At 37.1% G+C, this 14,717-nt stretch overlaps 1 pseudogene; it reads left to right on the top strand.

Annotated features, from left to right (window-relative positions):
- Window positions 1-6,084: 6,084 nt before the first annotated feature.
- Window positions 6,085-7,086, top strand: LOC145045010 (ethylene-responsive transcription factor ERF017 pseudogene; annotated as a pseudogene).
- Window positions 7,087-14,717: the final 7,631 nt, after the last annotated feature.

The following is a 14,717-nucleotide window of genomic DNA, read 5'->3' as shown; positions in this document are numbered from 1 at the left end:
GATCGGCGCTCCCCAGGGTGAACTACTCGGCCGTATAAAACCCTTGTCTAGCAACTCCTGCAGCTGCGTAGACAACTCCTGCATCTCAGGGGGAGCTAACCGATACGGTGCCTTGGCTATCGGAGCCGCACCAGGAATTAGGTCGATCCCAAACTCGACCTGTCTCTTGGGAGGTATTCCCGGTAAATCCTCCGGGAATACATCCGGAAAGTCTCGCACTACCGGAACGTCACCAACTGTCGTCTTGCCCTTCTCCTGGGCATCCATAACATAAGCTACATAACCGGCGCAACCCTGCTGAAAATAGCGCCTCGCCTTCGCGGCTGAACAAAGAACTGGTCCACGCTGTGGCCTCTCGCCCTGAATCACTAACTCTCCCCCACTGGGGGTGCGAACCCTCACTAGTTGTAACTCGCAATCAATCACGGCCCCGTTGGGACTCAACCAATCCATGCCCACTATAACTTTATTCCCTCGCAGGGGAATAAGGACCAAATCCACCAAAAACTACTCGTCGAACAACTGAAGAGAACATCCTCGATGTACCCTGGCGACTCTCATGGTCCTGTCATCTGCTATCTCGACCTCTAGTGGACAATCCAGATCCCCTAGAGCTCTACTAAATCTCTTGCTAAGCGCTAGCGATACAAACGATCGGGTAGCCCCCGAATCAAATAATACTGTAGCAGAGATGTCGTTCACAGAGAATGACCCCGTCACCACATCAGGAGTCGCTCACGCCTCCTCTGCTGTCATCTGAAAAGCTCGACTCCTAGCCACTGGTGCCTCTTCTCGGCCCTGACGACCATCTGTAATCCTCAAAGTAGCAGGGGCAGGTGCAACCACCTTCCCTGCTGCAGCTAAGCTCGGACACTGGGACTTTTTATGTCCCCTCTGATTGCACTGAAAGCAAATCAGAACTGATGCTGCAATAGCGGTAGCAGGAGCCGTACAATCCCTAATCAAATGCCCAGTTCGACCGCACTTGTAGCAGCCAGAACTCCTTGCCTTGCACACCCCGTCGTGCAATCTCCCACACTTGCCACATCGACCGTGGCTCTGCTGACTCCTGGATCTGTGATCTGAAACCTTGGGCTTTTTGCCCGAACTGCCTGTACCCAGAACCGCCTCCGGTTTCCTCTTCTTCTCCATCTCAAGGTCAATCTCCCTCTCCAGAGCCCTAGAAATCATGTCATCCAGCATTTTACAGCTGGACCGGCTCACAAACTGGCGGATATCGCTCTGCAGCATCTCATGATAACGGGCCTTCTTCATTTCCTCACCAGCTGCATACTGAGGAACGAGAAGAGCCCTTTCCCTGAACTTTGCGGTGATCTCTGCCACTGTCTCTGTAGTCTGGGTGAGGTCCTGAAACTCCCTGGCTAACTGCTGCACCTCGATAACCGGTGCAAACTCCGCCCTGAACCTGGTGGTGAAATCGGTCCACGTCATGGCATCTAACGCTGCATCATCTCCAATAGTATGTCCGACCTCCTCCCACCAATCCCGTGCCCTGTCCTTCATGAGATAGGACACCAACTAACCTTATCCCCCTCGGGACACCTGCTCGTGCGGAAAGCGTTGGTCACATCCGCCAACCATCTAGTACTCGCTATGGGGTCCCGCGCCCCATGGTAGTCTGGAGCTCCACATGCCCTGAACTCCCTGAACGTAAGTGTGCGCGACCCCATCATGGCCGCCATCTCGACATGGAAGGTGCCCAATCTCTCATCCATCAGCTCTAGAATACCCTCCTTGATCGAACCGAAGATCACAGGAGTCTGCTCCAGTATGATGCGGGTAACCTCAGAAGAAAGAAACTCTCTGGTCTGCTCATCCAACTGCCCCGCCTCCGGGCCTGATCCTGATCCTGATCCCCCTCCGGCATCTGAACTGTCGACTTCTGGCCTCGAACGCAAAACTACCATTCTGAAACAAATCATAGCAACATCAGAAAACTGAAATATCTCAATGGATCACTGATACCAATACTAGTTTCCTGGTCTTGTCTCAACCTTCCTTGATTCGAGTACAGATCCTCTGCTTTCAGTAGTACGGGCCCATACTACCTTCCACATCTATCTGTACTTTCCTCAAGAACTGCCTTGACTCCACCAAGTCACTTCTACTACTACTGGTCTCTGCTACTCTCATCCTAGGCTTGCCCTAGGGGAATCTCTGACTCTATTCAAAACAGTCCTCAGCTGCTGAAGGTCTCCTTGTGTCAATAATTAGTCATCACCTGAATACCATCACATGTGATGAGGCTCAGATAATCCTTCGAGTAAAGGACTCGTCCCTACCACGGTTAGACTCAAACAAGAGCTGCGCAATAGAGCCAAATCCAACACTCTGAGATTATTCAACCCTTGTCACATGTGATGTGTCGTATTCACCTAATGACTAACTCCCGTCACTCAGAGTCCCACAAAGCACGAAGCAAGCAGCATTCGGATACAGGAAATTACTCAAGCAAATCTGTTCTCATAACGAAATACTGTTCTAGCATACAATGCTAAGCTCATACTATTAGGCATAACCTAACAGGCTATCCTACTACTGTCTACTTCAATAGTAGCATGCAGATCTCGTGAAACTGAAACACATAAAGCAGGCACATAAGGCATCCTCCTAGATCCTTAGTCCTATTCTAGCATGCTGTTCTACTGAAACTAAAACTGATAAACATAAAGTAACATGTATGGGTAATTTGGGAATACTTACTTGAGCTCGGTTGATCGCATACGCCACACCAATTTTCTTTTTATCAAATCTCTTATTTTCCTAAGTTCTTTTTTTTCAAAATCATTTTCAAAAACATTTTTCCTTTGAAAATCTTTACCGTTTCCTTAGTTTGAGTTCAGACACACCCGAAAGTATATCCGAATCCCTCAAACCAAGGCTCTGATACCAACTTGAAACATACCAAAATATGACCCAAATTTTTTGTTTAATAATTACTAAAAACACCATGATAATATCATAAGGTAAAACTCGTACGTCAATATCTCAAAAATAATAGCAAAGTGTTATGAGTAAACTATATCAAGACTATATCAATCACATCTACCAAAAACAACTCCCAGGACAGCTGAAGCTGTGGTGTGTGTGATGCCGTCAACCCGAGCTCTTCCCTTTGCTTGCGGAAGTACCTGAAACCAAAACTGAAACTGTAAGCACGAAGCTTAGTGAGCTTCCCCAAACTACCACATACCATATAATACATATAAACACATACTGGGCCTTGCCCACTACATTGGATCGAAGTCCGGAAACTGCATCGGACCAAAGTCCGGAACTAACCAGGGCCTTGCCCTCTGCATCGGATCGAAATCCGGAACTACTGAGGCCTTGCCTCCTGCATCGGACCAAAGTCCGGAACTAACTGCATCGGACCGAAGTCCGGAACTGACTGCATCGGACAGAAGTCCGGAACATACTGAACATAGCATCACATAAGCATATCAACTAACATAAGCACATAGATAGCATGCTACATTGGGCTATAACCCGAAACACATAACACAAAATCCTGTCTGAGCCACGAAGGCATCAAACGTACTAAAATCTGCATCGGACCGAAGTCCGGAAACTACTGCTAGCTAAACGGGCCGGCATTGTGGCCTTAGACCCGTTCCTACTGAAAGGAAACTCACCTCGTGATCTGGCTGCTGAGTGTGTGGCTCCGGGAACTATCTGTTGCTGCTCCGGTGTCTCCCCGGCTACAATTCCACAAATACACTCAATCAAATACTAATAACTGTATTGGGGTAAAATGACTCTTTTACCCCTGGCTAAAGTCAACTCTCCTGGTCAAAGTCAACTTTACAGTTGACCTGACTCGCCGAGTTGGGCCGCCAACTCGCCGAGTCCCTACTCTCATTTCTCAACCCTGCTCGCTGCTACTCGTCGAGTATGGCATACACTCGACGAGTTCCCATTTTATATCAACACTTAGGTCATAGGCATCCGATTCGCCGAGTCGTATGAACAACTCGACGAGTTGTTCTTGAATCATAAGAAGGTTGCCTTGGACTCGCCGAGTTGTATGAACAACTCGTCGAGTCCCTCCATTGCTGAGTCTAACCTCTAACTCACTGAGTCCATACACTACTCACTGGTCCCCACTCGGAATCACTCAAAGGGGAAGAATCGGGGACTCGCGACTCGACTCGCCGAGTCCGAAGAACGAATCGCCGAGTCTTATGCATGCAACTTCTAAAAACTCGATTATGCTCAAAACCACTGCTTACAATATATAGATCTGAGCTCCTAAGGCTGGTTAACCACGTAAAGTTCCCAACTTTACGTGTACAAAAGCATACAAAAGGGTATAAAGGCTAGAAAGACACCTGGAAGAGTAAATCTAGGGCTATCATGCAAAATGGCTCCATAAAGTTGATAGATCTTCGCTTTTGGAAAAGAAACATGGCTAGATTCGAAAGCTAATCCATCCAATATGATTTCTCAACTATGAACAAGCTAAAGAATGGGCTAAATATGCTTATAAAGGGGAATCTATCAACAAAACGGGAAGAAACTGATCATTACCTCAAAGTACTCCGAGATGGGAGCAAGGACTTGGATCTTCTTCTTCTTCTTTGGATTTAGCCTTCTTATCCTCTTCAAAACTTCAAGAATTACACCAAGAATGCTCAAAAACGCAATGATATGATTAGGGTTTGCTTAGATAACGTTTTGGGGATGAAAGAGGCGAGTTTGGGGCTGATAAGGTGGTTTAAATAGGGTGCAAACCCGGGGATTTAGGGTTTCTACCTGGCAGGCCGACTCGCCGAGTCCCGAATATGGACTCGCCGAGTCGCCGATCTATAAGCTGATCAAGAACGCGACCCTACTCGACGAGTCGGGACATAGACTCGCCGAGTTCCTTTACAAACTTCAAAAATAAATACTATAAAAGCAACATACCAGAGACGGGTCGTTACACCATGTATTATATGGGTTTAATTAAAAAAAAAATTAATATGAAATTTTAACAATTTGAAAATTTTGAATTTATAAGAAAAATGAGAAAAAATTTGAATTATTAAAATTAATAAGGTTTTAATGTATTGAATACATTACATATATAAACCATTTTCTAATAAATACCTTACATATATATTATCTTACATATTAAATATGTAATTTTAATTTAATAAAATGAAAAATACAATAAAAAGGCAACTGAAATATAGAAAATCTAAAAATTGTAGAAAATGTCATGTATCCAAATGAAGGAAAAGATGAAATGTGACAAACAAACCTTTATTTATTAGAGTATATATATCCTTATTCTAATAAAAGAATAGTTTTATTCTCCTTTTAACATGTGTCATCCTATTCGGCATCCTAATTAATATATATTTATTCTTCTGTTGTCATGTGTCTTCTCTCATAATTAATGAATGTTATTTGTCAACTTCATTTCAAACTTTAAATTTTAAGTTTTCCACTTTAATTACATTAAACTAATAACATTAATATAAAAATTAAAAAAAATTAATACAATTTATAAAATGATACAATTTCACATATTTTTTAAATCAATGATTAAAATTTATATAACTAAAAAAATCTCTTAATTATTATTTTATTTTTAAAATAAATAATTAATAATTTTGAGTTTTTATTATAAAAATTTAATTAATTTTGTAACCGTTGTTCCCACGGGTTATAAACTAGTATATATATATATATATATATATATATATATATATATATATATATATATATATATATATATATATATATATATAGTTTTGACGGGTATGGAACGAGTATGAACCGGAACGATTTAAAGCGCTAGAAAGTGACAGTTCCAGGATGGTTTGGATTCCAATTGCAATGTTAATTTTATCGGAACAGATAGCACGGGCTAGCCTAGTAACATCATATATGCTATCAAAGATGAGATCATTGTGGATACTTTAAACGCACGTGAACCACTCTTGTGGATGACCAGACCGCGTAAGCACTAACCCTAGTATCATCTGTGTTTATTGGTCAAACAGTCAACGCGTCATGTTGACCCACCACTCACTCCCGCAGTCACCCCCACACATATATATAGGTAGCCGCCAATTGCAAAGTCCAAACACAACACCAACGCACTCTAAGTCTCTAACAAGTAACAACACTACAACAATGGTTAAACCCGAAAAACCATCTGCTCATGACAGGAGTAGTGACGCCAAGTACAAAGGTGTGAGAAAAAGGAAATGGGGTAAATGGGTGTCGGAAATCAGGCTACCAAACAGCCGTGAAAGGATCTGGTTAGGCTCCTACGACACACCGGAAAAGGCCGCAAGAGCCTTCGACGCCGCTCTCTACTGTCTCCGTGGCAGCACCGCCAAGTTCAACTTTCCCGACCAAATCCCTGACATTCCCGGAGGTACATCGTTGCCTCCTTCCGAGATCCAAGCTGCAGCTTCTCGCTTTGCAAACTCCATCTCCAACTCCAACTGCACCACCACCGAAGATAATAACTCCTCCTCTTCCAGTTCTTCTGAGGAGTCCCCTTCGCCTTCCATCTCCGACGGAGCTTTTCAGACGGATCATGGTGAGGCGTCGACTTCCCAATCCCCGCCGCTCGACCCAACATCTCCGTTTCTAAATGACTTCAGCTACATGAATCTTGATCATAATGATATTGGTAACAGTACCACCTATAATAATACTGGCGTGCCGGATTTTGGGATATTTCCAGGATTTGACGATTATTTCATGACAACGACGCCAACTCCGAGTGATTATGGAGAAGATAACAGTGATGGGATATACTTGCAAGGGTCATCATTCCTTTGGAACTTTTAAACGTGCAATACTTTGTAGCTAGATATATATACGTTACTATACTGCAATGACATGATCGATCAGAATTCTGGAAAAGTTTTAGTTGCCGGAGTTGCTGCGCTAATAACGTAACCCCAATTATGGGGAAGGAGATGGACCACCTTTTATTAATGGGACCAATCTCATTTTTCGCATTTATTCACAATTATAATATGTGGATATCTTTTGTGTATAGTGAGAGATACAATACAAAAAAATAATAATATATCTTCTAGAGATACGTTGTCCTTATATAGTTGTCGTTCTCATTGTTTCCTTTCCAATTATTATAGCCAACTTACTATGTGCCAACGACACTTTTTCATCAAACGAATCACCTGTTTCCCACGTGTTTCATATGTGTTAGATTATTATTAAGTAGTGAAATTGCTTCTAGTGACATGCGACCCAATTATTATATATTTTTTTTTTCGAAATCATCCTAAAGTAGGACTGTAGGATTTCGGAGAACTCAAACTTAAGAGTCGTTTTATTTTATAGTTTTTGAAATTTAAGTGATTAACATTAAACTACAGTTAGTCTAAGTTTAAGTTTTGGGAAATTGAATATCATTATAGTTTCAAAATCAAACACATTTGGTTCTCTAGGTTAAGGTTATGGGAAACGGTCACCTCCAACTCACCGAAAAAGTATTGTCACATCTGCATCATATTAGTTTCACCATTGTAAATGGTTAGCACTCCACAAATATTCTTTTATTTATTTATTTATTAACATTATATTAAATAAAAAAAACGTGATTTATAACATAATAAATTTTTTGAAAACATAAAAAATAAAACCACATTTCATTAAATAAAAAAACAGAATTTTAAACTTAAATAAGTATTTTATTAATAAAAAATTACATTAAAACCCTATATTATAAATTTAAAAACTACTAATGTATGAAGATGAGACTTAAGGCCCTATTGTGTCAAAAACTAAAATTGGGCATGGGATTCTTTTGAGTTGGAGTACAACCGATACCTTTTCTTTCTTAATTCATTCAACCCAGGAAGTCTTAAAACCTTTCCCCCTTTGTTGCGTTGCATGCGCTGACTATGAAGAACTAGAAGAACTCACATGAGAAAGGGGAATAATCAGATGGAAACGGAGAAAGAAAGCGGACGAGAACGAGAAAGAAAGAAGATTAAGGACCAGAAAGAGAGAAGAGGAACAAAAACCATCACCCAATCAAATCAATAATCTTCTCCCGTGGCCGGAGTCACGCCACAACACACTTACTACCCATTGGGGCGGTGTTCACGTGTGGATAGGGGTGACACATCGGACGTTATGTGTGAAAATTTCTCAAATATCTTGATCTCTTTAAACAATTTCTTTAAACCTTTTTCCTCTTTTAGTTTACCCAAATCTAAATCACCAACTATAACATCATTTCTCTAGCCATCATGAACTAAACTTTCTTGAATCTTCTCAAAAATTATTTTTCATACTCGAATTGCTATTTGTAACATCATTTTTTGGTCCACCTTGAGCATTTTTTACAATCAACATTTCATAACGCGATTAACAATGTAACATCATTTTTTGGTCTACCTTGAGCATTGTTTACAATCTACATTTCATCAGTAGAAAACACTATCAACAATACACTATTAAATAAGACATTAAAATTGTGTGTATATTATTGGCAATGGTAACAATTATTAACTTAAAATATAGCTAAAACGATACCACAATCTCATAAATAACCTTTAGCCATATAAATAAGAAAAAATATGACTAAGCTATTTTAATAAAACTGTTACCAAATATCATTTTTATACTAGTGTTAAAATTACACTCTTCCAAGTCTCTACCAACATTATCTAAGTTTGATTGGAGTTCCTCTATGATAATTCGAAGAATTCTGAGTTCCAATTGCGACAACTTGGGGCAACAAGGTGTGGTGGTTAGCATAATCTTGAAAGCCTACCAAAGGTAACATAATATAATATTAAAAGGAAGGGTAAAAGTCTTTTTACAATAAACTTAACATAAAAATTTAGTGGTGTAAGCCTAAAGGACCAAATATGCTTGATTTTGAACGATATAGATACTTGGCAATTTTCCAAAACTTAGACTATATCTATAAAGGTATACAACAAGGACCATTTCTATATATACTTTAGTATTAGTATAATTTCTATATCATTCAAAGGAAAAGATTATTACAAATAAAGATAACTACAAAAATGGCCATTGTGGTTTGTTGTGTTTTCTGGTATACATATGTGTTTGTCTATGTTCATTTATTTTTATGTTATGCATTTGTATGTGGCTATATGTGCATATACGTGTGGTATGTATATCAGTATTTAGGGGCAAAACATAAAGTTTAGAATTAGTGGGGCTGAATCTAGAACTTCAAATGTTTCGGGACAAATTTAAAAATATATCTTTCAAGAGGCAATTTAAAACAGTAAACACATCTTGTGTTATTTATAGCTTAATGCAAAAATTAAGTACCTAAACGATTATCTATCATTATTTTGCCAATCGACAAAGACTTTTTTCGTGGTTTTATGGTCACATTCTTTTTCTAATATGTGGTTCTCAACATTTTGAAACTACTTGTAAAGATTGATTCTTCCCTAGTCTTTTATATTAGTATGCAATAAAACACCATTTATAATTTTAATTACAAACACTAATTAATATAACTAATAATCAATTTAGTTTAAATAGATTCATATTGAGGGTTACTATGTAGCACATGTAACTAATAGTTTACAAGTAATACAAGATAGCAAGTTAAATTGCATTTTGACAAACAGCTAAATTTTATTAAAATCATTTTACTAATATTAATATTATAAGTGATAATTAACATTGTAAATGGAAGCAACAAAGAAGATAATGGAAGCAACAAAATAATTTGATAAAACAAAAAGAAGTTTTCATGTGTGCAAACAAAATTTTACTCGATCAAGTTGAATTTCCACTTTGATTTTAGTCGGTTGAGTGGAATTGTCTGATAGCACATCATGAGTTAAAACCTCCATTAACCCTCCATAACATATCAAAATGACTTCCAACAACTCTAATTCCAACTTTAATGACTTGGGATAACTAAATAGAGTTAAATTCGTTTTCTAATACTAGATAAAAAACGAATATTATCATTAAAATCCTTAATTCATGGATTAAGGAATGATCTTTACCATCATCAAATTACAACTTCAATTTGAAGATATGACTACTAAACTAAAATCTCTTCAGTATTTTAGAACACAATAATATATAATCCAAATCATTATAAAGCATTAATTAATTGTCAAACTTGAATTTGGATTGATCAAGAATGATCCACCATTGGAAAAGCTCATAAATTCCATCAAAGCTTCACAACTTGAAATTTGAAAAAATTGGATATTTCAACACATGATTTGAACGTATAATCATTAGAATTACATGTAAAACAACAAACTAATCCAAACCCATAAATTGAATTCTATTGGATCCATAAATGAATTCATAATGCTAGGGTTTCAAATCCACCACTAAAGCTTCATAGCTTCATTTTATACCAAAAAGATGAACTCACATCATTATATTGGTGTTATATACTTAAATTTTAACACAAGACTCAATCTAATCATAAATTTCATCATAGAATTTAGATTCATGGAGCTTTCATAAACCTAGATGAAAATAATGAATAAGAAAACTACCTTACAATCTTTCACTTCGAGAATTAGCTTAGAAAGACCATTTGATCTTTAATTATTCTCTAAATTTCATCAAATATTTCTAAACTCGAATTTTGTTGATCTCTCTAGCTCCCAAACGCTTGAATGAATAGGAAGAAAAGTAATTAAGGATTTAGAACATAATTTTAAGATAATGAAAAAATTGATCCATAAACTTTTAAGTTTTTCGTTTGTTCCGTAACTAAATCTCATTAACCAACAAGTCTTAATACTTTTACGTCAAGTCTAGAAAGTTAACAAAATTAAAAGTCTTATCTATTTGAAACACCCCGAGCTTGGGAAGTTTAAAAATACATAATTAACCCTTTTTTATATTTAGAATTAACATGTTTTAGATTTTAAAAGTTGAACGAATAACAAATGGTCCAAAAAGTATTCCGAAAGTTTAATTTTTTAGAAAAGTTTGAGGTATGAAATAGGTATCATATCAAAGGTTCACGTACACATGGAGGAGTGTGCATCTTTATGTTGGGTGTTCTTCTGTCGTGCGACCCGGCGGCTTATGTGCGACCTGTGGCCCACGCCTCCTATTTGTTCAGGACGGGCGGCGTGAACTCTGATTCGATCCGGGTATTCAATCCCGCCGCTGAGAATTCCTATCCAGTAGTAAACTTCGACAGCAAGGACCGTTTCACTTGTCTAGATGGCCACATCTAAACTTGTACTTATATGCAATACCGAAATAAGTCGGGTAGTGCCTGCGATCCCAAGCAAGAAACTTGGTTACCTGCATACTTGGCTCCGTTTTCTTCGAATAGAAAGCAGAGACAGCAATTTAAACATCGTTAGCAATCCTCCGGTTAGGATCATGAGGGAGAATAAAGTCTCCATCAAAAACAGCTCGACACCTCCAAACCCAAATATTCCATGCTATCGCACATAAGGTCACACGATTCAAAGCCTTCTAAAAGTCAATGCCATATCCTAGCCTCACTAAGTCTTCAATCTGAATACAAATCAAATTGAGTTAGACAATGAATTTGCCTAGTGATTACTCGATGTTGATTCATTTAGAATAAGGGATGGAAATATAGCTTACTCGAATCAAACCTCAAAAAACACAATTTAAAACATTTAGAACACTTGGGGTTTAATAACACAAGTTAAATCGAAGTGTCTTATATGTCCAAAAGGTTGACTTCAAACAATATTATTTCTAAAAATGACTTATAACTCCTACAATTTGCACAAAGGGTAAACCTTCTTTAATAATAAACTATAAGGTGTATAATAGTTTATTAAAAACGACCAAAATACCCCTAGGGGGCATAAAACTTCCAAACTCTTAAATTGTTACATTTTTAACCCAAGTAATATTTATGTAAGTAAAATCAGACCAAACGGATAAGCCAAACTCTAGGAAGTGACAAATTGTGAAAAGAAATCAGTAGGTATTTATGTGTCGTGGTATGCATCGGCGTTCTACATTACCCGTCACGTTCTACACAACAATTTACCCTTTTTAATTCTCGTTCCCATTTGGCCATCATACTATGCATATTAACTTGTGGTTTTTAATAGTGATCTTTTGTACAATCGCTATGGGTTCCCAAACATATTTAGAAGTAATTTAGACATGCTAACACACTTTACTTAATCCATTAAGTTCATCATAATAATTTTATGGTCCTATTTTTCATCAAACTTTAAATATGGGGTTAAGTGCTCAAAATGCTCATACACTTACTAATGAATCGTGTAGCCTACACAAAAGCTTTTAGACCACATTTGGGTCATAAATAGATGAATTTCAACTTTTCCTAATTCAATTCAAATGTTTGAAGACTCATAACCTAGATTTAGAATTAATATTCCAATTCCATAGGTTCTAATTTTGTCTTTATCGCCAAATAATTACAAGATCCATTTATAGGTAAATTAATCCTTCATCTTTTTTCATATAAATCATTCCTAATGTATCATTTCATGACTGTAATATATTCACTACAAATAAAATGATGCTTATTGGTACAGAAAATGCATCAATGAAACCCAAAAAGTGCAACCAAAATCCTCGTTGGCAATCAATGGCACAAAAAAGTGACTAAAAACTCTACCACTAAATGTTTTTAGTCACCTTTTGATATCACTATAGCACTTTTGGTTTTTGAAGCACTTTTTTAATGTCATTATATAATTGTTGAAATTAAGTTGTTTTTTTGTTTTTAGCTACAAATTTTTTTTTATCAAAAAAATATTTATTTTTGAAAATTTGGTCGGGTTTTTTATAAATTTAAATGGAATATAAGATTAAAAAAAGATGATAAATGGAATACATAAAAAATACTTAATTTAAAATTTGAAACTATGCTATCAATATTTAAAACCAAAATATCTTCCAAAATGTTTAATAAGATACATCTTTTATGCCGTAAGAAAACACTTCTCTTTTTCAGTCTTTTTAATCATTTGAACCCAATATCATTTATTAATTTTGTAGCATTTTCAAATTGTTTTCTTACCAATTGATTGGAGTAGGGTTGGATGAATTACACATAATTAAGAATGTTTTTTGTAGAACGAACTCTCAAAATCAAAGACTTCGGCATTTTCACAGAACTTGAAACCTATAAAGATAGTATTGAACTACTTATAGGATTAAAAATGTATATAAAAAAACAATCCTTTAAATTAAAATAACCATATAGCTATGGAGAAAATTAGAGCTACATGTACAAAAATGCCATGAATCTCTTTTTTTACATCAGAGCAAAAACATCATTTATAAAGGGCAAGACCTGTTACATATTAAGGTTAACTAGAATGTTGATTTCAAAACTAAAAACTAAAATATATTTATTCTAATGAATTAAGGTTACCCATGAACCATGTCTATTCAAAAGGGAAGAAATCTGGTGCAATGATTTAATTCCTTTCACCTCCAGCCTCCATCCTCCTAAATGACCCCTTGTAAACCCTAATTTTCATTTTAGAGTTTTTAAGTTATTTGAGTGTTTTGTGTCCATCCTTGAAGGAAGAAAGTCATTAGAGTGCGCTTAGAAAACTTCAAGTAATGTAAATCTGGGATTTTCACATCTTAAGTAACCTTTAGGAGGTATAAAGTTCTGAAGTTGATGATCTCTTCACAAGATCTTGTTAGTTCTTAAGTTTTGTGCATTTTGGTCCCATAATCTTTATGTAGTTGAGTATGAGCTACTCTAGGCCTTATCAGTAGCCTTTTATGATATTTTGAAGTGTATGGATTTATAAAAATGTGATATAGATCCTTTCCTCCCATCCATGCATGAGTATTGGGGCTTAGAATCTTATGATATGTTAGGGTTTCTAGAGTTGGACACTTTCTAGTCATGCAAAGTCATAAAGTTGGAAACTTTATGATTTAGGAGGTTATTTAGTGTTAGATCTGAGACTTGGATGTAAGGAATTAAGGGAATAAGCACTTAATGAGAATTTTGGGAGTTGGTTGAGTACACATGGTGTACCATGGGAGTACGCATGGCGTACTGGCTTAGACCCCCATAATTGGCGAAGGGAATTCACTGCATCATGAGTAGTGATAGAGTATGCAGGAGATACTTAGCTTGTGTTGACTCTTTGACTTTTAACTTTGACCGTGGATTTGATCAAGCTTGACCTAATAGAATTTTGGGTAATTTTAATAGTAGTTTGAGATTGGGTCCCTATTATTTGTATAGGTAATATGTAGAGTTAGTATTTGGAGTAGTCATCTATTCATTTATTTTTCAGACTGTAAGGTGAATTTTCTTCACTGTACTTGTGGGTCGATGGCACCAATTCTGACCCACTAGGTTATGCATCCTAGTATATAGGATGTTGCTATATCGTAGTGATTTATTAGATCTACATGATTATATGTTGTTGTTATATGATTTGTTGATTACATGTGTCGACATAGTGTAGTTTGGGTTGAGGCTTCACTGCTATGTTTGTAAGCCAACATACCGACATATTCTAGTCCGATGGTTGATTGGTGGAGGCAATCCACTATGATGACTATGGGCCAGGGGTAATGCAGTCCGATGACTGTAGACCTAAGGGTCGTCCAGTCCAAAGACCGTGGAACCAGCATGTATGATTGTATATGAGATGTTGTGTTGGGTATTTTGAGGGAGCTCACTAAGCTTTGTCTTATAGTTCGATTTTATGGTTTCAGGTACTTTAGAGGATAGGGAAAAGGAAAAG

This window comes from Lactuca saligna, chromosome 5 (genome assembly GCF_052625555.1).
Source record: "Lactuca saligna cultivar CGN05327 chromosome 5, ASM5262555v1, whole genome shotgun sequence".
Lineage (NCBI taxonomy): Eukaryota > Viridiplantae > Streptophyta > Magnoliopsida > Asterales > Asteraceae > Lactuca > Lactuca saligna.
Note: the sequence above shows the minus strand (reverse complement) of the source record. Positions and strands in the feature narration are given on the sequence as shown.